The 27,556-nt window shown below is 30.7% G+C and overlaps 1 pseudogene; it reads right to left on the bottom strand.

Annotated features, from left to right (window-relative positions):
- LOC149546479 (L-type lectin-domain containing receptor kinase IX.1-like) overlaps nucleotides 1-3,310 on the bottom strand; it is a 49,291-nt pseudogene extending 45,981 nt beyond the window's left edge.
- Nucleotides 3,311-27,556: the final 24,246 nt, after the last annotated feature.

The following is a 27,556-nucleotide window of genomic DNA, read 5'->3' as shown; positions in this document are numbered from 1 at the left end:
CTCTACTTTTCTTGGTTAGAAATGTAAACTATGAATAAACCCAAATCTAAGTTAAAAGAGTCAATAGAAGAGATTTATTTCCAATTTTGAGGAGCCCAGTTGTTAAATTCTATAAATAACATGTTAGAGTCTCAAAACTTACAAATTATAACTTGTTGTTAGAGATGGCCATATCTTTCTTGAATAAAGATTCCTCTGAAAATGTAATGGTTAGTTTGGACTTAATTTTCCTTTCTTGTGATGGAGTGGAGATTGTGGGTGCTATGTCTCAAGTATTATGTTTTTTCTTCTATGTATCTTGAGTCCTTTTCTTACATTAGAGTTGATCCCAAGTTATTGATTATGTAGTACTTTGCTAATTGAATTTAAAATTGCCTTCTTTGTTATTTGTGAATAATATTCTATTATCCCCTCTTAGGATTCTTTTCCTTTTCTTGTAGATGTCCTAGTGCATTTGTGACTAGACCTTTTTTTGAAAGAGGGGGATTATATGGTCTTCTCTCCTTTTTCATTGGGAAAATATGAATGAAGTTGGGGCTTCCACTCTTGAAAAGTCTAGAGTTTATTCTAAATTTCTATACCTTGCTTCTAGTGATCCCATCTTACATTAGGATTGTAAAATGGTAGATGTGAGTTCCTATTTGAAGACTAAGGTTGCAACTCCTTGTTTCTAGTAGAGGACCCCCATGATCACCATCCAACTTGTACTATATATTCCTAGAATAATAGACTTTAGTAGTAGCTAGTGGGCATGTGTTTCTTCTCCATCTGGTGACCCTTGACCATCTATTTTGAAGGATATTAACGTCTCTATGAATGTTTGAGAATCATCCCCAAATGTTTGAAAAACCATCCCACCTATGTTCAAACTCTCACCACTTCACTTAAACTTGAATTATATTCTCTATGCTCTCTTCTCCAAGTATATCCTCTTTTTCACTAAGCTTTGGTTCCATATCTCACAAGATGCAAAAGTCTCCACGTTTCCCTACATTTGGTTGCTTGAAGCCCATAGAAGGAAGGCATTGAAGATAATAAAATGTGTATGGTAACATAAAAATGATCCCAATAAGACAATTTCCTATTTTTAATAATAAAATTTAAATTTATAATATAGTTCTAAGTTGATTTTGAACTTAATTAGTTGACAGGCTATTGTAAATTGATAATAGTTGGAATTCATCATGACATGCACCTAAAAGCTTGTCATGTTATTTTTTCGTACAACTAAACAATGTTTAAAAGTCCAATAAGTCAGAGTTGAACAAAACTCATCATGTTTTGTTGAGAATATATTTTTTTAGAACAATAAATTTTATCTATCCACTGAATGGTATGACATTGACAACATTAAACTTTGCATGAGGCATCAAAATCATCAACCACACATGAATATCAATGGTTAGAATTCATCATAGAAACCAAATATTCTCTATCCATGTTATGTATTATGTGCTATGTATGCTCAAAAAATGGAGGTGACAAGGTTTATCAAAAAATAGTAGAAGAGGAGGGCACTTTCACAAGAGCGATTCAAAGTGGGAGTTGGATCGAGTGACAATTTTCCTTCCTTGAGTGGTGATTTGCTAAGTTGGGCAACACACCAGATGAAATATTTGAACTATTGGGGTTTGTCATTTTGAATGAAAAGTTTTGTAGTTGCTTGTTTGATGTTATTAAGGAAGTCCCCTTTATCAAAGTAGTTCTGAAACTAATGTTTGTTGATATCTGTGGCCTAATGCAACCTTTGTCAAATAGTTAGAATAGATATTTTGTTGCCCCAAGATTGTGAACTTGTGCATGTATCCTCCAATAAAAGTATAAAGGATTTTTCAACTTGCATGTGATTGTGAACTTGAGCATGTAGAAAAATATTGTTGTCAAAATACTCTGTAAATGTGTCAGATTCTTTTGAACTTTTTTTTTTTTATTGGTTTAATTTTTTCTTGCTCCAAGTTTTCTAGCTACAGACTCCATAGGCCATTGAATCCCTAATTTTATTAGAGGTTGTTTGTGAATGGAAGAAATGGACCCACTATACCCATCACATTATTGTTTATTGAAATGAGGGAAAAGAAAAACATATGTTGTACACATTAAAAAGATCATTCATGACCATTTGTTTATGGGATCTCATAGCTTCTTAATCAATAGTTTGAAAATTAAATGTCTATACTTTGCATAGATTTTTAGAAAAATATGTATTTGTTTATAGAAATTTATTGTCAACATTTTTAAATTAATAATTAACATTATTTTATAAAATATTTGAGGCTCAATTTTTGATATTATGACTTAGAGATCTTTAAAATGATTCAAAATATAAAAAGCTTTTAAGATATTAAATAACTAATTATAATTAATTTTCTACTTAATAATTACAAAAACATGTATATTTAAAATTTAAATATATTTGATTAATCAAAATTATTTCAAAAATAACATAACATTAATTTTGAATTATCACCTTAAAATTTTTATGTTTCACTTACATAGATTAATCTTTAATTAAATTCATAATTAATATAATTATATAATTTATAGTTCTTTTTAATTTTAAGAACTTAAAATAATTGAACTTATTGATCTCTCTTTATTTAGTGATAGTAAAAATCTAAGTAAATTTTAAATTACAAAATATTTTTATTTTTATTTTATTTTTACCGTTGTGTTGTAGCTCTCGTTTAAATTAGAAAATGTTATTTAATAAATGAATATGTTTGAAATGAATAAAAATTGTTCTTTTTATTTTCATTTAGAAATAAAGTTGATGATTAATTATAAAGAAGTTTAAATTACAAATTTTAATTTTACTATATCTTAATTAGTCGATAGTCTATTATAAGTGAGCATTTGGAACAAAACCTGTCCATTCTTAAAAACTAGAAGTTGTATTTTGAAACTGCTCATCGAACAATGAATGAAAATATTATTTAAATCTGTAACACCGGCCTATTAATTGAATTATTAGATATTTGAGATCTCCACTATCTTTATGTATCTCGAAAGATTTTTTAATCGTCCTGAAATCTGTAGATTGATTTCATTCGGGCAGATTTTTCATGGAGTTAATTCACCGTCTACAACATTGAAGATGCTTCTAGCCGCCGGTGACTTCTATAAATTACAAAATTACAGCAGAAAAGTAGTCGATCTGTGGATGGGACCGGTTGAAAACCCCTTCTTTCTCGAACTTTTGCGGTGAAAGAAACGCCATGGAAGGAGCAAAAGCAAAGGCATTCTTCAACCTTGACGTCAAAATTCCTCCACAAGCGACCTTATATTGCACTCTTTCATTAGAAGAATCCATTCCTCCACAAGCCCCTGTTGCCCTCAATCCCTTACAGACATCGATTCTTTGGTTTGATTAGGCGATTTTGATGCCATTGCGGAAGCTGCAGGAAGAAATCGCTCCATCATGAAACTCCATTAAGATTCTTGCTCTTCTTTTAAGTCAGATCTGTCTTCTTCACTGCTATTTAGGTCACTCACAACGGCCAGACTTCAAGCCTCTGCATGAGATAGGGCATCTGAGAATTCCTCAGAATCTTCTTCTTCGCTGAAATCTTTAGGCTGCAAAATGCTTCTTTCTTCTTCTTCTTCTTCTTTCCTATCTGTAAAATTTCTTTGATTTTTCTTCCATTTGAAACATCCAGATGCTCTGAGAACATTTCAGTGTTGCTTCTTTTCATTCTCAATGGAGGCGTCAATGAGATGTCTGATAGTTATGAGTGATTTCATGCTGCCTCTTGTAAGATTGTCCATCATAATAATAATTGAGATACTCAATTTTCTTTGCAGAATTCTTCTTTTATAGTTTGAGTCTGTCAATCGTGTGTGTCATTATTATAATGGGGGAAGAGTAGAACGACCGCCAAGCAAAAAAACAAGGGAAGGAATGGTGAAGATGGTTCCCACCCATTATTAGGGGACACACATGAAAAAAGATCAAAGGTCTGAATCCCTTTGTGTCGTCGAGAGAGAAACCATAATTTCCAGATCAAATGCCCTTGAGAGAGAAACCATCTGTTCCCAATGCCCTCTGTGCCCTCGAAGGTTCTAGCATCATTATGCACACAATCAAGAAATCTGAAGCTTTTCTTGATCCTCTGAAAGATGTGGTGGCATGTGAGGTCATTTACTATAGGGATCAAAAGGCTTATAGTTTGAAGTTCGGCATGGACGTATACCAACAGATTGAGAAATTGTTGATTGAGAATTATGGTGGGAATCTGCACTGGGGGAAGTTGGGTGGCCATTTGTTCCATGGACTGGCTAAGAAAAAGTGAAATTTTAAGAAGCTTGATCCTAAAGAGCTGTTTGCCAATGACTGGATGGATGAGTTGTTGGGGCTGGAAAGTAAAAAGGTAGAGATTTTGAAGAATGGATATCCATTGTGTAAATGTGTAGATAATATCCTTTGTGTGCCCGATTTGGGAAATTAAAGGATATTGAGAAATTTGTTCTTTAGTCCATGTTGTAGGTTGTGTTCATTTGATGTTTTTTTGGTTGAACAACAATAATAGATTAATAGATTAAGTTAATCAAATAAGCCAATCATAAGTAGATTAAGTTAATTTTATTAAAGAAATAAATATTTTTGAAAAATGAGAAACTGTTGATTATGTGCAAGAACATGGGTTCAAGTGACAAAAAAAGATTAACATTTTGATGTAGTACATTTTTGGAGATTGTTAGTTCAAGGCTTTAAAAGTTGTGAATTAACATAATTAACCCTACAAAGTGCTCTATGCTAAATTTTTCATTATGCATTGGCAGAAAGCAAGTCGCTTTTTCTTTAATGGTAGCATTGTTGTTTCTTTTGATGACATCCACCATCATTTGTTGAACAAAAATAATAGATTAAATTAATCCAATAAGGCATAAACATATTATGTTATTTATTTTTTATTAAAAGTTAATTAAATTAATTTTATTAAAGTGGTAAATGGTTTTATAAACACCGTCTCATTGTACGAATCAGTAAAAGAAAAACGTTGTAATTGTGTTATACAAGAAACGTGAATACATAGTGACACATTATCATAGCTAATGCTTTCTATCTTCTTTTAATTATTCAGAAACATATGTCCGATGCTATCAAGATAGTCGACTCTTTTTTCTTTTTTTTAATTTGTGCTTTCTCCACTTTTTGTCTTCTTTACAATTTTTCTCTGTTGTTTTTTTCTTTTAAAGTTTTGGAATGCTACTTTTAACATTTGTAGAATGTTTGTTGCACTTCATCTAAAATTGTTTTGCACTTTTTAAGTTTTACTAGGTGCATTTGTCTTAGAAGGATGTTTCAAAGAGTTCTTCTTCACTATCTTAGTTGTATATGATTCAAGTTTCGTTCAAAGTCACTTCAAGTTGACAATCATCAAAGTTGACACCTTGAATTTTGATAAAGAAAATGCTTTCTTGCTCAAGAAAATTGATGATATGGAAAATAAGAGTTCTTAAATATATCTATATTGTTGTTGCTCTAATAATACAAGTACATAATTGTACTTACAATGTTGATGCTATGTGCACACATTTTTAAAATACTGTATATTTGGAAAATTTAAATGTTTATGATCGCATTTAGTTATGTCCAAAGAGGATCTTTAGCAACAAGTTAATTATTTACAATATATGTTTAGGGAATTAAAATATTGGTGATTGAATCTAGAGATGATGATTCTACTACCTTTCAACACCCTCTCATTATACTACATGTTTCAATGGGTTATTACTTTTTTGAATTCACATTGATTTGGTGAATTTAAATATTTATGATTGCATTTAGTAAAGTCCAATAAGGATCTTTAGCAACAACTTAATTCTTTATGATATATATTAATTGAATTAAAAAATTGTTGGTTGAATCTAGAAGTGATGTTAGTACATCGATATTATTCTTGCCTTATTGTACATAGACATTTTAATATGATATTGACCATGAAGTGTGTAATGTTGTTTGCAAATAATGAACTCCACCCCTCAAAATTGTCAAAGAACATTCTCACCAATTAAAACTAAAAAAATCAACACCATAAAAGAGATTGCAATTATTGTGCTCACCATAAAAAATAAATCAGTATTCATCATCATATGCAACACAAACAAAAAAAGAAAAAGTGTGACATAGATATAGAAATGAATACTAAGATACCAACTATTCATTCAAGCCATGTCATGTTGCAAAGGGATACAAACTTTACAATAGGTTCTAAGAAGTTCTCCACTAGGATAGATGCATTGTCAAATATGCAAACATGCAAAGTATGCAATGAAGTCACCCTAGCATGCACACCTCTTTGACAGAGTGCGTCCCTATTTGCATTAGATGTGCTCATGATAAAGGGAGACATCAATTCACAACGTCTAATAATATGGACCCATGAAAACAATTAGATGAATTAAAAAATCTAACCCAAGTTTAAGAGATGCTCATAGCATGAGTAAATACAATAGTGCAAGCAACCCATGCTTGTGGTGGACAATACAAATATTGTGGTCACATGATTAGATTTCCTCAAGATATTAATTCATTAGCAAAATGCCTCCCACACAGAATTATAGATTTGGATGTCCTAATAGTTAGAAGAGTCCACACCCATGGAAGTCACTATGATCTCTATGTAGTATAAGTCGTGTTAGGGCTACATTACATATATGATCAAATATGACCCATACTATAAGAATGTCCTAATAGATGTTCGGTCTCTGCAACAACTCTTGGATACAAGCATAGACATTTGAAGCATGCTTCATACTATTGATGTTCACAATGAACATGATCTCTCAATTGAATTTAAACATACATGTGGTGAGGATCAAAATGAAAATGACATAACATTCTCATCATCATTTATGGATGACTTAAAATGTGAGATAGATATCATCAAATAAATGAATGAAAATGGCACCCTTATTTGTTGGCCAAAGCTTGATCCTTCTCTAGAAAATGAATACAATACTAAGGGACTTCTGGATATGGCTTTACCCACACTCTTCCCAAGCGGTATTGTATTACCAATACAATCTCACTATTGACAAGTTAAGATGCATGAATATGTATTGCAATTGACGAGATACCATGATAGTGGATTTGAGAGCCACCAAAGGCTCTACTATTTTGTACTATATCTAATGATGAGACATCGAAGTCAGGGAGTCTCTTCTATGTTTGTTAATAAAAATCTAGATGACTGCATCCCAACCACCATTAAAATCTTTCGCTTGCACATACAACAATTGTGCAACACTCAATTGGGTGAAGAATTGATGCATATTGGATCTTCCTTGAGGGGAACCCATGTGTATTGGAGTAAACATCACATTGAGATTTCAAAAATGATCAACCAGATAGGAACCCCTACTATTTTCTTCATGTTTAGTGAAACAAATAGAAATGACTTGAATTATGATGACTCTTTCCAAATGACCTTTCATCTATCCTTCAAACCAAAATAGAACACACAAACAACATTATCAATAACCCACATACCACTTCACTATTCTAGCATCAAAGGTTCCAAATATTCTATGAATAAGTAATAAAAAAAAATCTTTGGTGTGATAGATTGAAGGTATAGATATGAATGGCCCAACATCATGGATCAAGACATATAAATGGATTCATTTGGATTCCTAGTGCACATGACATGGACAAACTTGATTGATAGAATTATGAGGAAGTATAATGAGGGAGGTCATTCTTTGAAAAATATGTGAATGCATGGAATCCTCATACTCCATGTGGTAGAAGAAACACATGACATCGATCTTTGCAAGAAGATACTTTTTGGAAACATCTTCTATCTTCTCTAGAGATATGTGTGGTGACAATGAAGAATTGATTAGGCATGTACAAAAAAACATAAAATTTACCGAAGCCAAAATTTATTGAAGCAACATGCTTACACAAACAACGTACCATTTTAGAATGTCACTACAAAGCCCCTTGGTTTGAAAGTACTAGCTCATCCTTGGTCCATGATGAGTGTAGAAAAAAAAATTTTCAATAGGGAATGATGATAGGTTCAATATACACAACCTAGATATGATTTTAATATGGATAACCAACAAGTTATATAAAAAATGCATGTTCTTAAAAATAAAAAAATAAACATCAAAAGCTGAAAGGAAATAAGAGAGTAGTATCGATATGCTAATGCACATATGAAAGAAACAAGAAACACTACTACATTTGATTCCAAATTGTGACGACATGTATGTCGCAATTATGGTGTCCCAGCCTTTCACCATCATAATTCTGATGGCAAGACATGGCATATGCTACAAAAGTTACTACTTGTTTGTAGTCGCACTTTCTATAACACTAAATGTGGAGATAAATTTCTCCATCAGATAAAAAAATAAATCAAGGTGATGATACATTACTAGTGAGTAATGTAGCATTCCTAAATAGAATGACCCACTGGGATGGAACTAGTGCCATTAATTAAATTGCTAGATCATTTTTTGTTTTTTGGCTACTCGCAAAGGGTGCAAGTGGAAAGATAGAAAATATTAAGAAATTACCATATTTTTCTCATTTCTATAGTATTCCTCATGAGGAGTCTAAACAATTCGAGATGCTTTTTTGGAGTGAGATTCTTTTATACACACATTATCGTAGCATCTCTATAGATATTAGTCTCACTAAATATAACATTGTTGCAAATTAGAAACAAATGAAATTAAATAACTACCATGTTTGGTATTTGGACCATCTGATAGATATAGAGGTTGACCATGAAGAGGATTTAGGTGATTCAAGTGAAGTGGATGTGAGCCATACAAATCAAATGAATGAATGGGAGTTGCTATCAACATATGGGATGAATGTTCTATACCTCCATAGTCGCAGAACACTACAGAGAATTTCATAAGTATTTAAACAAGACATCTGAAAGAGATGACAACTCCATGTTATAAGAGCATGCTCCACTATATCCATTATCTGCCAAACAAGAAATAACATTTTTCATTATTAAAGAATATTATAATGATATTTCCTCCAAACAACCCCTCCACATGATCATACAAGGAACAATGGGCACAACAACCCCCTATATAAAAGCACAAACTAGTGTCACCTATTTATAAAGAAATAGGATATTAGAATGTGACAGTTCAACTTTAATGACAAAAAAATGGTATTTGTATTTAGGATTTAAAGATGGTGTAAACTAATGAAATGGGTAGAATTGGATGAATTTTATGCCTATAATTTTTATAATTTTTTTGAGTAAGAATTTATTCATTTTTTAAAATTTTGAAGTCCCTTTTTTAAGTGTAAAAAATATAGGGTGTAGTTCTCGCAAATAAGTATCTGTAAATCATATTTTTTTGTTCTGGTTTGAAAATATTTTATAGATGACATGTATAGCTAGGGAACCAAAAAAGGAATAATTATTTTTTATGTATATTTTCTTTGTTACAAGTACTCAAAGTCAACCTTATCATAGTCCAACAAATTTTTCATCCCATCAAAACTTCCCTATCAAATCTACACCTTTTTGAAAAAAAATTACATATTTGTGAAGAGGACTCCCTCCTCTAGAGATAAATATAATTTTTAAATTTTTTTTGAAATGATTTACTATTTTTTTTCCTTTTTTGATGGAGCATCTTCTTAAATGTTGAAATATCGACTTATAATATTTTGAAATTATAACATATTATAACTAATCAAAACAATCATAAATTTGTATAATGATGATTTTTAATTTGATATCTATAAAAGGATTTTTTTAGTTTTTGAAAAAAATTGAGTTTTGATATAAAAATGAGATTTGACCAAAATAGGTTTTGGTATCCTAAAAGGTGACACAGATTTGTGCTTTTACTGCCCTGTCATGGATAAATCAATATATAACTCACACTCAAATGGAAAATACCTTTGGGAAGCAATTCATAATAGTTATAACATTAACAGTCATATTTCACGGACTAGGTGACACTCAAACTCAAATTGACTTTCTTTGTATGTTGCAAAACATGTGCAATGCACAATCAACTGAATAAGATTAGAATTACTAATGCAATGTAAACACACAATGTTATGTGTTTATGAACAAATCCTATTTGACTGGTCAATGCATCTTTATTCTATAGACAATTTAGTTGGGCTACACAACAAAAAGGTACTTAAATTACTAAATCTTCCCGTTGCACTTATTATTGTAGTAAAAATACACCTACAACCAAACCTTGATAGTGATGTTGATTGACTTCCAAAATAACTCTTGCTATGAAAGTCCAATGAATAATGTTAATAAAAAACCTTTGGATTCAAATGGGCCTTATAAATGAATCAATTAGGGAGGTGGTAGATATTGTGTATACACTAAGTTGTAAAACCCCAGAGCTACTAGTATATGTGATTGCCCAACTTGATGATTACAATGACCCACCTTGGGACGAAGATGTCCCAAAAAGTTTACCTATAACTATAGGTAATCATAGGCAACTTCCATTATCCATATAATGGTCACTCACTATACATAAATCCCAAGAATTGATGCTTCAAAAAACAACAATTGATATTGTTAAAATAGAATGACAAGGTTTGACTTTTATAGTTGTATCAAGAGTTAAATCACTAGACAACCTTCATATGGAGCCTCCTTTATCCTTCGATTGATATTCAAGAATGAAAAACAATCCATATACAATTATCAAAAAAAGGAAGCATCTCAATTGCAACAACTCTCATTATAGTTCAGAGAGGTATTTGTTCATACTTTGTCAAATTTTTAACTAGCTACATTTATGCATTTCAGTATCATATTTCCCTAATGTATTAAATATTTTTGTTGTATGCATGGTGAAAAGAAACCTCTTGTGGCAATGTGATGTAGTTTACTGATTTATGCATATTTGCTTATGTCTAGTGTCAGCTATTAATGTCTGTGTTTACCATATTTGTATTGTATTAGACGTGTATTACATTGTGGGAATCGTTTATGTATTTTTTGAATGAAACTAATTATTAGATATATTTTTTATGGAGAAATTATTGATAGCATGCTTTGTTTATGCAACTTGAATTTCAAATGTGTTAATTGTAACCTGATGAAACTTGGTGATTTTTAACAAGTCGGAGCTTTCTTCTAACATTTCACAAAACCAAGCAAAAACTTCCTAAAGAACCTAGTTGATGAAACTAAAAGGAATGTCAAACTGAAAGGCACAAACTTTATGCAATGTTTATGCATGGACTAACATTCATTTGAATTGTTAATTAATAAAATAAAATAAAGGAAAACAATTGTTATGATTTTTGAATTATAAAAAAAAAATCTGATGAACATGCAAAGTTTGACCAAGCAATTAAAAAACATCCACGATAATAACTAAAAGTTTCTTAGTTGTAATAATACATGAGTACCCTCATCCAAATAAGAATTCACTCTTAACAAGACTCTTTAGACTTAAAATTAATCATAAAGTAACTCATATACATTATGGTTTCTATCTTAGATTTTTGTTTGAACTCCTACATTTCTTATATGAATTTAAGTATATTGGATTTAATAATTAACCATATCAAATTAATAATGTTTAATTTTTTTCATTATTTAAATTCCTTTCATGTCATAAATATCTGGAAAAAAATATGCATAAGAAACCATCTTATATAGATCTCTACCTTTTATCACTATCGGCGTACCCCTTGCTCCTTTGAGTGCAAGTGATAGTTGTATAAATTCATGGTACTTAAAATAATGGTTCAATAATATAAGTGTGAAAACACTAAAATTTCATATGTAAAAATCAAATCATAATTTATTTTTCAAAGTTTTTCATTTGCTCATTGTATGTTTGACCATGTAATCGGATGAATAGACACAAATATTAAAAGTAAAGATTCGCAATGAAAATATCATTCATAAAGATTAAAAAATAGATAGTAGAATAAGACAAAAGGTACATGCAAATAAGAGAGAAAAATATAGTATTACTCTAAAATTTTCACATTGAAGAAATATGGATCGCATGTATTGTTTTCTTAAAATGTTGATGATATTTAAAAAAAAACAAAATTGTATAATGAAACGCATATTGTAGATCCGATTGTCTGCCATGTTTGTGTAATATAAAAAGACAAAAAATCCCTACCATTGACCACGAAATTGTCGCACCGTGTTGATTCAATGCCAGTATAGACATTTCCTAGTAGATCGGCTTACTCCATTGTTGTACTCTGACGTTCCGCACTTACGAGATTATGATGTTTCGTCGCTGACATTTTAGGACGCCCAAATTTTCAGACGCAAGAACATGGGAAGATGAGACTTGGATCAGCAAAATGCGGAGCATTCACCCCGAGCTCGAATCTCACTACGTCCCATACCCCTATAATGGTGACTGAAGCCCACGATTTCCTCAAAGTACGCTCAATCTACAGCACATGATTTTATTACAGAAATATTATCACGTGCAATCTATGATTTTTGAAATGAAGGAATTTCTTTTTGAAATTTGTAAGATTAATTATTATTATTATAATATATTAAGCTTGAGTACAATGAATCTCAAGATTTTTCAAATAAGATATTCACAATTCACTGCTATATTTAGATTCTTATCTGTGCTAAAGTTAATTTTATTTGTATAGATCAGTATGAATCTTTATGATCACCACACAGAGAAAACTATTATGTTTAAAAGGATTGGGGAGGGGCGACTAGAGATGATTCATGATAGAAAATGGAAGGAGGTAATAAATGGCAACAAGGGCCTGTAAAATTTGTGGAGATCAATGGGAAAGACGTCAATGTTTACCACATCATTTTTAAAACAAGGGTTGTGGGTTGCTCTAGTCCCTGTCTTATGTAGATGTGTACGATGAAGTTTTGATTCTGCAAAGTCTTGTCCACAAGGACAAAATTAAAATTAAAATCAGTGTCAATGTAGATTATAAAGACAAAATAAGATATTTTAAAAAAGAACGTATTTAAATATGTAACATATCTATAGGAAAAGGAGATGTGAAAAACAGAAACGCTGCTTGTATTACTAGAAAATAAAAGGTAAAACATAGTCATTCTATCATGCATAGATATTAGTAGAGTGGGTTGGGTAGGATTATAAGAGAAAAATTCACAACATTCTTCCATTAGTGTTCGTCCATGACTAACTCATGCCTAGTACTCATAAGAATCATACAAATTACATGGGGACTACTTTAGCATAGCAATATCTATTTGGTTCTCCTCCAAAATCGCTATAAAAACACTCCTCTGATAGGGCTAAATGACTAGCTCTTATCATAGTGAACGTAAAAAAATAGAAATAATGTACAAAACAAGAAATGACAACATTTTTTTTGGCGAGGTATCCCAATGTCCCCGCAGCACCAGCCACGGTGCAACATATTTGCACCGGCCGGATGCCTTGTCCATCGATTCTGACATGTACATCGTTTCTGACAAGATAGGTGTCCCTCTTTTATTATTATGATGTTTATATTGTTTTCCTGTAAATTGTAAACATTTAAGTATGTAATATTAGAATATATATTATTTTTTTATTTTAGATAAGCAAAAAGATTTTAGATATATATTTTTAATTTAAATTTTAATTTTTTTAAAATATAAAAATAAGATAAATAACATTGATTTTAAATAAGTAAATTATTTATAACAAAATTTGAATACGTTAATTAGAATGGGAGATAAAAAAATTCAATAATTTCTTATATTTATAATCACACTATAATCAATATATTATGAAATTTAATAATTTTTAAAAATATATTAATAATTAAAAAAATACTTTACCAATAAGTATATTTTAATATATTTAAGATTTCTAAAAATATTTCATTTATTTTATATAATTTAATTTATTAATTTAATTACACTGAGAGGCGTAACCTACAGTGGCAGAATGAGGGAAATGAAGTAATGTGACCGTGTTAATGTTAACTTTTTAAAGATTTAAAGACGACTAATATTGTATGAAATGAGTCAACTTTTAAAAAATTTAAAGTCGACTAATATTGAATGAAACAATAAAGTAAGTCATTTTCTGTTAATTCCATCTAAACGATGGAGTGCCGCTGATTCGAACTTGATTTGTCTATCTGTTTTATTAATAGATCGATAATACAAATTCATTTCTTTTCTTGAACATGTCTTCCTTTAATGACATATGTGACCTGCCAAAGGATTACGAGTTAATTGAATATCCAAAGTCAATTAAATCATCTATGGGAAGCAGGCTTTCACTTTTCGATAGAGAATTAGGGTTTCATCGAAGTCACCATGGTCGGAGCCAAGAAATCAGCCTTACAATCATAAGATTTACAATTTTCTTGAGAATAATTTTTTAAAACTATTCTATTACTTACCAAAAAATTTACCTAGAATAATAAATGTTTCTAAATCAATTGTATGATTGTTTTTTGTATCAATGATAATGGATTATAATCTGCGATCTACTATTAGAATAAAAGAATACTTTATGTTTTTTGGTTTTCTTACATATTCATTCATCTTGATGATGCACCACATAATGTAATCTATGACATGGGAGCAAAAACTGTTATACAATCAAATCTTAAACTAAATACAATAATTATTGTTCACTTATTAGAAAGTTTAAATTTTAAAAACGAATAGTGTTAGAGATTGAGTAATCATTTACTTTTATATTGCTTCTAATGAGATGTTGTGACTAAATATGACTCTAGAATGGTATATACATGGTGTTCATCAATTCCATAGGTGCCAAAATTATCTTCAAGAAACTTCACTTATATGTATGTATAAGTGTATCTATGTATGTACCTATCTATACACACACATACATTACTTATCCATATAAATATATAATAATATACACGTATATATTTGCATATGCCAACAAAGACTCAGTCTATAGTACTGATGGATTCAGTCAAGATCATAATTTTAAATAGTCTATAAATTTCACAAACTTTTTGGCCTATAATTCATAACCTATTATGATAATGTTTTCATCACAAGAAGTAGAGCTTTTAGTTATCGATATATGTTCTAATGGTTTTATTATTACTGGTGTCTAATGTTTTCAGTTTGTTTCATTTTGTTATCGTATTATGAATGCATACAAAAGTCTTCAGCTGTTTTATAATAGACAAGTGGGGGAGACAGTATGAATGCATACAAAAGTCTTCAGCTGTTTTATAATAGACAAGTGGGGGAGACAGTTGTGAGTCTTCCATAGATACATCATATCCATATTTGCATGCCTTTGTATAGCATAAATATGTGGACAACCTAGATGCAAGTAGTGCTTGAATGGTCAACATCTATTTGAATACATGCACAAGAGTTGGAAAATTCAGAATTTAGAGTTTAGGAAAATTTGTGTTTTTTTAATGCATTTAAGAAGTGAAAAGAAACCTCGTTGCTTACACTCATACACGATCAACTCCATCTGCTTCTCATGCTCCTCCAATTTCTCTGTATACTCAATTTGCCTAGCTAGCAACAGATTACAGCTGCCCACCATAATTAGCTTAGCAGGTAATTCTAGCTCTCCTTTAAATCGAGATCATCAGGTGCAAAAACTTTAACAGCAAGAAAACTTTAAGTCCAACCTGATAGTAACCTTTGCTAAGTCTTTGTAAACTAATCTGGCATACAAGATTTAGCAGCAATTCCTAAACTCATTCCATGAATGTTTTTAGAGACGTCACTCTAATAATACTATCTCCCAATCAAAGGCCCATTAGCCAATATGAATTGATGTTTGTATTCATTAAATTTTCAACAATGATAACTAAAGCATCCACAGACTCTCAAATCTCCTCTGAACCAAGTTCACAAATTATTATTGATTGACATTTATATATATTATTCTTTTAGCTTTATTCATTAAAAAAAAGTTCATGAACTATTATTTTTTATACATGATAATATTGACTTATTCATCAGTAACTACCATCGATTAAAAAAATTTAGATTTCTTCATCATGATGTGTAAGTAGAATAGTTTAGAGCAGAAAAAATAAGAAATTGGTATGCTTAAGCTTTTGTTTATTGTTTACTTGGCTAATATACTCTAATTAATGTTATAATGGAGTGTCTTGCTGTGAAGACATAAGCGTAGACGTGAGCAATTGTTTTAGTTAAGTATCTTCTTCTTCAACTTTGGCTCTTTCTTGTGAGACTAAAAACTATTTAATCTCTAAACAATTTGATTACATTTTTTAAGATCTTACGTCCCATCCACAATCACTGAATTGAACAATTAATACCTTTCCAGATCTGTTGAAAATGATCATAATTTTATATAAGAATCATTAATATAATATTATATCAACCTCAATATTTATATGGGATTTTTTACTTAGAAATGTTGGTGTGAAATGTAAAGAGGTAGGGAAGAAAAAACAAATAATCTCAATTAAATATAGATTTCTATTTTTAAATATTTTATTTGTGTATTTTATTTAACTTAATTTAACTAGAGTATAATAAAATATAATAGTGATTTATATTATTTTATATTAAAAGGTGGAAGGTTATTTTGTAGAAATGAAACACAAGGGTATAAATGTTTATATTGACTTCACACACACACACACACACACACACACACACACACACACACACACACACACACACACACACAATGTTTTTATGTTGGAAGAATACTTTTCACACAATCTCATTTCTCCCAATGTGGTAGTGTATGTATTGTTGTAACAATGTAATAGATGTAATAGTGTCCATGTTGTTGTAACAATGTTTCATAGCTATAGGGGTGTCATGTTCAACATCGATTTCATCCTTTATCTCTCCCAAATCTATAAATTGCATTCAACATATATTGTTTGGACAAATAGGGAACTCACAAAGGATTATTTTCTTTTAATATAGATTTTATACTAGTTTGTTTAGGTGTGATTTGAACTTCTTAAAACTTCAATTCCATGGCAATGAAGAGACTCAATACTTTTTAAAGTCCTCTTGCTATATTGAGCTTCTCAATAATTTTGCACAAATATTAGTTTTTTAAGGCTATGGTTTTCCTTAAAATTAATTTTGTTTCGTTTGTGAAATATTTATTTGTTTGTGAAAGATTACTAATTTAAATTCTATTACTTTTAAAGTTATCACATTCATATTTTCTAGAATGTAAATATCTGGAAAGAGATTAATTGTATTCATTGTATATACTATATTTCAATACTATAAAACATAATGAATATGATAAGCGTCATGCTTTAAAAAGAATATTTTTGATTAAAAATTTAATAGATTTTAGATTTACATGTTGCGCTGCAAATGCTACTAGCTTAGATATCTTTATACATCTATCTAAGACATGCCAAGAGATATCAATCTCGAGGCACCTATCTATTCTCAATAACTATTTATTGAAATAGGCGCCTTGAGATTGATATCTCTCAGCGTGTTTTAGATGGATGTATAAATATATCTAAGCTAGTTTTATTATATATTCTATGTTTTGTGTACTTGTGACTCTCTGAGATTTTATTTTTAATCTTTTATGCTATAATTGTGCATCATCTTTAATTTTGAAGGATAATCATAATGTTAAGATATTAGATCATGACCATTAGCTATGTTAATTTTTTATGTTATTATTCAATTTTATTTTTTAAAAAATTATAAATGAATTTATTTAGAATTTTATTAAATGAATTTTTTAATTGTATGTTGGGCATATCAATCACTATAATTATTATTCTTAAACTCTAGACCTATTGTCTATTGCATTTATTGAACGTGAGAGATTAATGAACACAAGCATAAAGTTTTTACTTTTTTAACATTTATTTAACTATATTATGTTATAGTTATTTCATGATTGTTCCACTTTAGATTTGGGATTCCTTTACTCATCTTATTTTCATGATAAATTATAGTGTGTGCTACTAAAATTTCATTTATTATTTGTGATAAGGTTTTATTTAAAAAATAGTTATGCATGTTCTAAATAGTGTCCAAAACCTGTTAAGAGATTGAAATATCAATAATATTAAAAAAATAATTCTAATATTTCATTCACTAATTGATATATTTTACTTGGTTTTTAAAATTTTCAAATAAAAAGTCACCTTATCATTGAATTTAATCTATCCCCCTTCTAATTAATATAATAATTTTTTCTTATAACTATTTTACTTATCTAAAAAAACTAATATTTATTTAATTACTATATTTTAAAAAATTCAAAACTTACAACAATATAAAAATAATAATAATCTATTTTAATATCTAAAGTAAAATAATTATTTTCATATTATATACTTCTTTAAAATATATTTTGTTAAATTTATAATTAATTAATTTAATAATATGTAAAATTATTTCATTATGTTTTATAATATATTAACAATAATTTAAATTGAATTTCTCTATCTTCCATTCTAATTAAAATACTTAAATTTCACTAAAAGAAAATTACTTCTCCAAAAAAAATTTATACTATCACTATATTTTAAAAATTTACAAAATTTAAAAATATATCTAAAATCTTCTTTGAAAATAATAATAATTTAATATTATATTAAACGTTAAGAATTTACAACAATACAAACATCATAATAATATTTTTTTATAAACATAATTTAATAAACTTACAAGTGGTGAAGTTTAAGTTTGACAATCTTTTAGACCTTGCATATCTTTATCTCTACATGTCTGCTAATCCTTTTTAGCAAATAAAGGTGTGGTTGAACTTAATACAGTTTTAATATTTCTAATGCTATAACTTAACACTATAACTTTGAAACAATTTTAACGTATAATGTGTCACACAAACATGATTTCTAATTCATTTAAGATGAGGACTCTCACTCCTCTAATTCATTTCACTCCTTTAATTCCTTTAACATGATCAATTCTTTTAGAATAATCACTCCTCTAATTCTATTTCATTTAAGTCATGTTAAACAACATGAGTATTAAAAAATAATATGAATATTAAAAAAGGTGAAAGTCATGTTAAATAACATGAGTAATAGAAAAAGTGAAAGTCATATTAAATAACATGACTAATACAAAAGGTGAAAGTCATTTTAAATAACATGAGTATTAAAAAAGGAGAAATTCATGAATATTAAAAAAGGTCATTCTTTAGTGTGAAAAGGTCAACTTAAATTCAATTTAAAAGAGACTTCAACCTAATCATTTAATCTAATTCATCTAAGTCATTCAAAGACTCTCACTCCTCTAATTCATCTAATTCACCCAAGTCATTTAATTCATCTAAGAATTAAAATGTGACTTCCACTCCTCTAATTCATGTAAGTCATTTAACATGAAAATAAGATATGAGTGAAGGAATCACAAATCTAAAGTGGAACATTCATGAAGTAACTATAACATATAGTTAAATAAATGTGAAAAAAGTAAAAACTTTATGCTTGTGTTCATTAATCTCTCATGTCCAATAAATGCAATAGACAATAGGTCTAGAGTTTAAGAATAATAATTATAGTGATTGATATGCCCAACATACATTTAAAAATTTTATTTAATAAAATTATAAATAAATTTGTTTATAATTTTTTAAAAATAAAATTGAATAATAACATAACAAATTAACATGCCTAATGGTCATGATCTAATATCTTAACATTATGATTATCTTTCAAAATTAAAGATGATGCACAATTATAGTATAAAGATAAAAAATAAAAAACTCATAGAATCACTAGTACACAAAACATAGAATATATAATAAAATAAAATAAATAAATTAAATTTTATAAAATAAATGAAAGATTTTTAGAAATCATAAATATATTAAAATATACTTATTGGTAAAGTATTTTGTATTTAATAATATATATAAAAAATTATTAAATTTTATAATATATTGATAATAGTGTGATTATAAATATAAGAAATTATTGATTTTTTAAAATCTCCCATTCTAAATAATATATTCAAATTTTGTTATAAATAATTTACTTATTTAAAATCAATGTTATTTATCTTATTTCTATATTTTAAAAATAAAAAATTTACATTAAAAATATATATCTAAAATCTTTTTGTTTATCTAAAAATAAAAAATAAAGCCGAGAGGCTTTCTACAATGGAAGCATTCATCAATGTAAACTTTTTGACATTTTCATTAAATTAGATGGTCATTTGCATGTCTTGCAACATGAAATAATTATATATTATAAAGAACTATTGCATTTGTTGATGATTACAATTCAAACAAACAGTCTTGATAGAATAGGGCCCATTTGGTTGTTGGAATACAATGTGAATAGGATTACAAAATTAGAATATGTTTTTAATTCTTTGTTTGGTGCATAGAATGGGAATGGAGAATAGGATTTTGAATTCCTATTTTAGCCCAAAATGGATTTTTATCCATTCTCAAAAAAACTTGTAATTAGAATGGGCCAATCCCATTCCCAATTTTGCTTTCCCAATATTTGGCAAAATGTATAATTCATCGGGTCCGCAAAAAAACTCCCGCTCATTCTTTCACCATTTCACGAAATCAACTTTGTTGTGAAGGTTATTTTCTTGCATTTCACTTGCGAGCAGCAACAATTTTCCCTGACAAGGCCATCAATCCACCCAGTTTGGTTATTGCAACTTCTAGAATCGATCTTGGAGTTGTATTATTTTGGGTGGGCTTTGCACATGTGAGTTTGAAATACGTGAAGTTTTTCTCCTCCATCGATGACACTGGTTAATACGAGATAATAATGCCCCCTAGGATTCAATCTTGGAACTACAAAACCAAGCCTTATTGATTTGGGGAACAACTTTTGAAGAGTTATTTGTATAACAATCTTTACAGGATATATTATTATTAGGATACAAAAATCCTTTCTGTACACTATTTATGAATAAACAATGTCAACTTTCTACATATTTCCACTGTTGGCAAAGAAAGGAATCATGTTCGTTACATAATATTTGTATTGTTAACTTATATTATAAATTGATTTTGTGTACTTCACATATGGATTTATGAAAAAAAAAATCAGATTTAAAAATACATATTTTCAACAAAAATTGCAAGCATATAGTGTAAATAAAAGAGTAAAGAAGATGAAATATAATAATGCAATATTTATGGTAGTTAGGCGAATTTGTTTAAGAAAAAAAATAATGTGTTATTAAATATCTGATACATCCATTATAAAGAGTTCTTCAAATATAAAAATTTGAGGGAGAATGAATAGTCATCTGACTGTTGAACTTCATACTCTAACAATCTCCTATATAAAGATTGAGAGACACAACCATGCACAATGACATCCCTGCTTCCTATTCGAAGAACAAGGCCTTGAAAATGAACTTGTATATTGAAATAAATAACCAAATTTAATAATATATTAAAACAACTAAAATATATTAAAATAGAAACTTAACTGTATTCCAATTCCAATTTTGTACAACCCAATAAGGGAGTAACATATTCCCAATCAAATACTAGGCAAACCAAACAAGAATGGGATTTTCTCTTTTCCATTCCCATTCCTTATTCCTATTCCCTATTTCCATTCCTATTTCAAATTTCCATTCTAATTTTCTATTCTTATGCTTGCAACCAAATGGACCCTTAGTGCGTGAGTTGTATCATTTCCATCTCTATCATGCAACGCTTTATATCAATTCACTTCTCTGATGGAGACCTGAAATTCTTGATGAATGATACAACTCATAATCCTACGGTGTTTAAAAGCAAATCTTTCTAGCGAGGCTACATAGAAGGAGGCTAAAGGTGGGGGAAACATATCAAACAATGAAAAATTGATCAGGAAATGGTGAATTCTCCCTCTCTTACATGGAATTTTGTACGCAAATTGTTTTCCTTGTAATTTTTTTTGTCTTCTATCACTAACACCTTTAATCATCTCCATCTCTATTGCATAATGCTTTATGTCACTTCACTGTCTCTTTTGAAATTCTCTGTCATGGCCAAAGAAAAAAGAATGATTTCAAGCATTTTATAGAACTTGAGCCTTATTTTCAACTGTCGATCATCAATGTTAGGTCGTCCTCCTCATATGATAAAAATGCATGTCAATTTTATTGCTTGGAAAGTGTTTCCATTCAGGTTTCATGAAAAAGTTAGGGTTGCAGGGGCTAATTTTGCTTTAAAGTAGCTCATGTGGTGTCGTTGACTTGAAGGAGCAAGGGTTTCAAAGAATCATTTTCCATCCTTTGGCACATAGTACAACAACTTGCCGCCCAAATCTTACATGCATCACAAGAGGAAAATTTTGAAGCATTGCATGTATAGTGAGGGTTTTCAGGAATTGGAGATAGAAATCTCCAGGATGAAGGCAATATGAAGTCACATTATATTTTTTCCAAGTATCTTATGATCTTCTTGATAGGGCAGACAGTAACGTCAAATTCAGCGCTGAAATTGAACCTTTACACGACGATTCATTGCACAACATATTAGTTAATAGCATGGGTTCTAGAGATAATTTCTACAATGGAACAATCGGTATAAAAAGAAGAGAAAAGATACAATCCAACCAAAGTAGTAGCAATAACAATTCTGGTGTTGGTAAGGTAGTGTAAAATATTGGGGCCTGGTTTGTTGTTTGGGTCAGAGGATTTATCTATTTATTATTTATTTTAGAGTTAAAATTGGAAATTTCTCTTTCCTTCTTTATAAATTTTTCAAATAAATCAAAATAAAGATGATAGACATTTGATTATTTTGCTCCAAAGTCTGGAAGTATGTTCCTCTTCATAAGGATCTGAATCATAGGGTAGAGTTTGAAGTATATAAATTGATTTAGATTTTTAAGTGAATTGTATCAAAAAGAGATTGAATGTGGGACAAGTTATTTTAGATGTTGATTAATCTTTCAATCAGGCCTAAATTTGCATTCTTGATGTGTGTTCTAAAACCTAAACTAATATCTTAGTAATAGAAAGAATGAGTGAGCAATAATTACAAGCACACATAATATTCAAAATGATTTAGAATTTTTCATGTATTTATAAGTAGTAATTAATAATATATTTTTTGATATCTATTTGCACTATCAATTTTATGAATTCTTTAGAATTTAATTATTATAATATCAATTTAATAAATATTAAACATTTAAAGATCCCACTTTTCTAATTAAGAAAAAACATTTCTATATTGACAAAATGCATTTTTATTTAGAAGTTTTTATTTTTTTACACTTTGCTAATGAGAAATATTTATGTGAACTATATTAAAAAGTTAAAATATTTAAAGACACAAAGTAAATATATAGAAACTTCCTACTTTTCTAATTGAAATTAAAGATGTTTAGAAATAGTAAAACACTTCTATATATATAAGAAAAGTGTCATTTCATATATATAGTTTCAAAAGTCTATAGAATATTTTTAAAAGTATATAGAAAACTAAGATGTTTTTATATTTTTCAATTGGATGATGTAGTTTCGTTACAAATACTTAAATAAAGTAAGATTATGATATTTTTTTCATATTTCTAATATTATAAACTCAAAGATGGTTAGTATAACTAAATTTTGATAAAGTCATTAAATAATAAAGTTTAGACTATAATAAAATAATGAAATTACAATAGATTTTAATTTGAACAAACTGGTAGATATTATAAATTTTTTTAAAATAAGATTAAAATTTATAAATTTGGGAAAATATTAAATTAATGAAGGTAAATGTATAAAATTAAAATCAAAAGAATATTATGAGAAAGTGTTCTATACAAATAAAATCAATCTTATGAATTAATTTTAAACATATGCATATAGTAAAATTTCAAAAGGTGTGTGTGTGTGTGAGAGAGAGAGGGAGAGGGAGAGGGAGAGGGAGAGGGGGGGGGGGGGAGAGAGAGAGCTAGAGAGAGAGAGAGAAATAATAAGAGGGGTCATGATAGAGGGGGTACGAAGGCATGAGAGACACAAGGTAGACATGAGCATGAGATAGGGGGAAATATGGTGAGAGACATGTGCAACAGATATTGTGAGAGATAAAGATACACAAGTGAAAGATATGGGGTAGATATAGGGGGTAAATAGGGGGAATATATTGTGAGAGGAGGGAGAGGAGAGACTTAAAGAGATTAAGGAGGCAGGGAGGGAGGGAGATGATGTAGAGATAAATGGTAATAAAGGAGAGGATATGGTGAGAAGAGATGGAAATAGGAAAAAGGGAGGAACGTGGGAAGGTATGAGGTAGAAAGAGACAACTTTGTAGGGTAGAGAGATGAGGTGGAGAGAAAGACAATAATTAGGGCATCGAATGGATGGAAATGGGGGGAGAGAGAGAGACAGGATATAGGGTAGGAGACATGAGGTCAACATAAAGAGAGATAAATTGTGTGTGTGTGTGTGTGTGTGTGTGTGTGTGTGTGTGTGTGTGTGTGTGTGTGTGTGTGTGTGTGAGAGAGAGAGAGAGAGAGAGAGAGAGAGAGAGAGAGAGAGAGAGAGAGAGAGGACATATGTGTGAGAGTGACAAAAGAGGATATAGGGTAGGAGACATGAGGTCAACATAAAGAGAGAGAAATTGTGAGAGGTAAAGAGCCATGTGAGTGAAAGGGGGTGAGATATGTGCGGTAGATATAGAGGGTGAAAAGGTTAGGGGGGTGATATTGTGAGAGGAGTGAGGGGAGAGAGTTAAAGAGTGCAATTAGGGAGAAAGAGAGAGGGAGATAAGAGGGAGAGGGTGAAAGACATGATGTAGAGATAAATAGTAATTAGGGGACAAAATGTTAAGAGGGTGTGGGAAAAAAGAGAAAGATAAAAGAGGGGAAGAGATGAGGTAGAAAGAGACAACATGGTGGGCGAGAGATGAGTCAGAGAGAAAGATAGTAATTGGGGAATCACATGGATGTATTTGGGTATGGGGGAAGGGAGGGAGGAAGAGAGAGGGGGGGGGGGGGGGGAGAGAGGGTAACACTTGGTGAGAGGAGCGAGATGATTGGTGAGAGGAGAGAGATGATAGAGTGGAAGAGAGTAATTAGTGATTAGGGGGAAGAGATAAAGAGAGAGAAGACAAAGAGGGTTTGAGACAAAGGCTATATATACGGTAGTTAGGGAGAGGATATAGTGAGAGTAGGATGGATATCAGAGAAAAGGAGAATGATAGAGATGAGGTAGAGAGAAAGAAAATGAAACATAAAGATACATGAGACAGGGCAAGTAGGTGATAACAACTCAAGGGGACATGAGAGAGAGAGAGGGGATATACCATAGGAGACATGAGGTCAATGTAGAGAGAGATTGTGAAAGATAATGACACATGTGAACAAGAGATATTGTGAGACATGAGGTAGATATAGATGGTAGATAGGGAGCCAAGATAGTGAGTGTGTGTGTGTGTGTGAGAGAGAGAGAGAGAGAGAGAGAGAGTGAAATAACCCTGACAGGTTATTGCTTACTCCAGCACCAAAATAAAAAAACTCTTTATACTTCAGAATAAACTTATTACTTCAGGATTCCGACATTTTGTCAAGCAGTTTGCAGCCAAACTTAGATACCATTGAGTGAACCTTACTAATAAGACACTAAAGTAACAATACTAGAGAGTAGTTACTCATCAAATACATGAGACAAAGCTAACCCTTATGAATGACGAATTTGCAAGAGATATAGCACCCTTGTTTTTTAACAATCAAATTGAAGAATAACAAAGTCTAAAAGAATTACAACTGAGCAATGAAGAACCTGGTAATCGGATAACAGGATTTGATTCAGAGTCATCACCCAATGGTCCACTAGCTCGAGACCAGACTGTCCCCTTACTTATGTCGTTACTAGTTCTTATGGTCAACATTCCGCGTCCTCCATGTTTATGGTGATCCGACGGCTAATGGTGAGAGAATCCTGGTCGGGTTTCGATCTGAAACCATTCTCCAAAATGGTGATTGTCAAGTGCGTCCAATGGAGATGCCAAACCGGCGGATTGCAAAGGATTAATGTTGGACCAAATATCTCCCTGCTCAATGCGAAACTGGTCCGGTATCGGGTAGCCCAGCGGTACTGAATCAATCTCCTTTGGGTGCTGCTGTTATGTGTTGCCTGCGTGTCACTTGCAGTAAAGATGGAAGAATATTTTCCGCCACTTACTGATTTACAGGTAAAATGAACGACTTCCAATTTGGCAAAAGCTGAGCAGTTCAGTTAGAAAATTTATGGTGAGAGCTCAAGACTTTATATATTGCAAATAATGTGTAGGTCGGAGGCGCGGAGTCTGGTTCCGAAGCTGGATCGCTATACTCAATGGAATTCTGACAGCATTATATTGGAAATTACGCTCCATTACACCGTTTATCTTCATTCATTACCTCTTGTACCGACTCAAAGGCACCACTGCAGTGCCTCAAGATTTGATATCTCCAACAACTGCCTTCATTATGAGTACTACTAGAGGTAAACAGAATTACTGTTCAGTTACAATAGAGAAATAGAAAAGAATATTGCTTGGTCATAATATAGAATATCTGCAATGAAATTCCTCAGATCGGGCCCTAGAGCTGATAAAATCTGGCCACGCTAAACCCTTCCATCCGACTCCTTGAGCTGATGCATTCCACGAAACATATACTTCAAACTGCTTCTACAATTTCCACAAATGATTCCGAGACTCTGCGGCTACTAATTGGCCTCGGTTCCCCTTCTGCGGCAAACCTGGTTCTCTTCCTTCATGCAATTTTTTAATTGCTAATGGTCTCTATTAAACTGAATCCTTAAATCTGATGTCAAACAATATCCTGCAATAATTTGTGAAATATCGACTAACCCTATCCTTGTTGATCCTTAAATGAATAGTGATGCATAAACCCTAAAGTTGGCCTTAAGCCACAAATGATCGCTCCGATGAAATGACTAAGTGTCACCTCCAATCTGCAATAATTCGGATGATATTTCACACCCTCAAAATTGCGAACCAATTGAGAGTTATCGTTCTCAATGGCCAACTGTGACAATTGCGAAAATCCTAGGTTCCACAATGCACCCGTGATTGAATCACAATCTGAAAAAATCAAAGAGAGATAATCAACTGCCTGATTCGAATGGAGCCCCGGGGTGCCTATTTATTCTTTTCCCTCCATCCTCTCCAGAGACTTCTAGAACTTTTTTGATCTTATCCCTCAAGTGACTTTATTAAATACTCCAAGTAACTTTATTAAATATAAAGTTATCTTTTAATAACTATTTATTTAATTAAAATAACTAATTAGTCGTCCTTGGACAACCATTAATTAAATTAATTAAATTGAACTGTCACCAAAAATTGGGGACATGACAGTCCGCCCTTCCTGAAATTGCTTGTCCCCAAGCAATGGCTGAACCATGACCCAATCAGTCTGCCTGGATCCCAAATGTAAATCTGTGTATCATCCCAATCCGCATCATACTCCCGTGGAGAAATCATCAATACCAGTAACTGAGAAACTGTACTCAACATCCAAACAACTGACACTTCTGATGAGATCATCTGAAAACCAACTGTAGATGTCAGTAGAAGAAACCATTCTGCGGAACTCAAGCCAACTGAAACATCAACTCTATCAAAAATCAAGCCCCCGTCAGAATGACACTTGCACCCAACTGCACTGTAGATATGACAACAA

Source organism: Cupressus sempervirens, chromosome 7 (genome assembly GCF_028749045.1).
Source record: "Cupressus sempervirens isolate cs-2001-9-10 chromosome 7, ASM2874904v1, whole genome shotgun sequence".
Lineage (NCBI taxonomy): Eukaryota > Viridiplantae > Streptophyta > Pinopsida > Cupressales > Cupressaceae > Cupressus > Cupressus sempervirens.
Note: the sequence above shows the minus strand (reverse complement) of the source record. Positions and strands in the feature narration are given on the sequence as shown.